This window comes from Triticum dicoccoides, chromosome 3B (genome assembly GCF_002162155.2).
Source record: "Triticum dicoccoides isolate Atlit2015 ecotype Zavitan chromosome 3B, WEW_v2.0, whole genome shotgun sequence".
Lineage (NCBI taxonomy): Eukaryota > Viridiplantae > Streptophyta > Magnoliopsida > Poales > Poaceae > Triticum > Triticum dicoccoides.
In genome coordinates, this window is record NC_041385.1 from 662,561,655 (window position 1) to 662,563,926 (window position 2,272).

Consider the following 2,272-nt stretch of genomic DNA (forward strand, 5'->3'; position numbering starts at 1 on the left):
CTCGGCCGCCCCGCGCGTCGCCATCGGTTGGCCACCTCATCACCACTCGGCTGCCCCGCGCGTCGCCATCGGTTGGTCACCTCATCACCACTCGGCCGTCCAAGGCGCCCCTTGCATTGCCATCGGTTAAACACATCTTCACCACTCGGCCACTCGCGCGTCTTCAGACAGCTAAGTCATTCTAGCACTACATTCTAATTTTCCCGTGCCTGAGTATCCCGTAATTCACAAATCATGCTCACTCGGAGGCCACGCCACCAAGTGTGCCCCTACGCTCGGTTTCTTATTTTCACATACTTGCTTAGTACTCACTCCTGAGTCCAACTTCCATTTTAACGTATACGTCATTCACGAACACCATGTGTTCTTCATTTCGAGTTTGCATCAGTCCTCGGGGGCTGCAACTCATTTGGAACACTACACTTCCGTTCTATTTGAGCCATCACTCCAACATGTCCAGTTGGATCCTTCACTTTGTCAAGTTCAAATAGATCCTTCACTCTTTTAGAATCTTGTTGGTTTTGAACCAGCAGTCTCCTTGCATTCCCAGCGGGTGTCTATGGGTGTTATTCACACAAATCATTTCAGCACACATCAAATTTTCTTGAGAAAGTATTTTGTTGGCTTGTGCCATTTTTCTTACACAAGTTACGCAATCACTCGACGGCCCAATGCGCCAACTTCATCGCTGCTTGAACTCAGTCACCATACCGGTCCTAGCGCACCACAACACCGACCTGGTCACCTGTTGGCTTCAAACACATTCGGCCAACCCCTCAGAGGAATCCTCTTCATCATATCAATGACATAGACCTCGTCAGGCATGAGACTGATAAGTCCCTTTTACAATTAAACTTCACACTTCACTCCTTTGCGAGTTTGCCTCTTTCGAGTATCACTCGGAAGCTTCTCCTCATCTTTACCCGAGTCCGACTCGATAAATTACAAATTATCCATTCAAAACTATATTTCTCGTATTCTGGCACGTCTGTTGTTGTCGAAGCCTATAGTACGCTCGGGGGCTACGCCGCACTCGGGAGCTGCAGCTCATTCGGAATGACACTCTCCTAAGTGGTCGAGTACTTCATCACCAGTCAGACCCTTCACTTCAACAAGTACATTCGATCCGTCACTTTGGTAAATTTCATAATCACCCAGACATTATGTGCACCATCTTCGTTCCTACTCAGGCTCAGTTGTCGCGCCAGTCTTGTTGCACCGCAGCCACACTACACCGACCTCGCCGCTACATCAGCTTCGAAAGCATTTGGCTAAGGACCATTTTTGCCACATGGCTGGAGATTTAGTCCTTCACTCGACCACCTCGTTTAGCACCACTCGGCCGCTCCGCGCGTCGCCACTCGGTTGTGCGCGTCTTCACCACTCGGCCGCCCCGCGCGCCGCCACTCGGTTGTGCGTGTCTTCACCACTCGACCGCCCCGCGCGTCGCCACTCGGTTGTGCGCGTCTTCACCACTCGGCTGCCCCGCGCATCGCCACTTGGTTGTGCCCGTCTTCACCACTCGGCCGCCCCGCGCGTGGCCACTCGTCATCTCATAACCACTCGGCCGCCCCGTGCGTCGCCACTCGGTTGTGCGCGTCTTCACCACTCGGCCGCCCGGCGCGTCGCCACTCAGTTGTACACATCCTCGCCCCTCGGCCGCCCCGCGCGTCACCATCAGTTGGACATGTCCTCACCTCTACACCCCCAACACAGGAACAACTAAGTTACTCGTATGTTCAAACCCCATATCACACTCTGTAGCAAGCTTGCCTCTTTCGAGCATCACTCGGGGGCTACGCACAGCCGTTGGCCATGCCTCCCTCAGGGGTTACGCCCATTCAATCAACCCATCTCCACAATTAATCGAACTCAGAAAGAAGTACCCTTTAGTTTGATTATCAAAAGACATGATTTTACAGTCTTCTGAATGATTATTGTTCATTTTTACATGTTCTAAAATCCACCAGTGGGTGTCTTAGCTGCGAATCCATTTCGCCTAAGTCGAAGAAAAACCCCCCAGTGGGTGTCTTAGCTGCGAATCCGTTTCGCCTAAGTCGAAAAAAAATCCTACCGAGTGGTGAGTCTGCCTCTCACTCGGGGGCTTAGCTACAGTCCAGTACTCGCCTAAGTGATAAAAAATCCTACCGAGTGGTGAGTCTGCCTCTCACTTGGGGGCTTAGCTGCAGTCCAGTACTCGCCTAAGTGATAAAAAATCCTACCGAGTGGTGAGTCTGCCTCTCACTCGGGGGCTTAGCTGCAGTCCAGTACT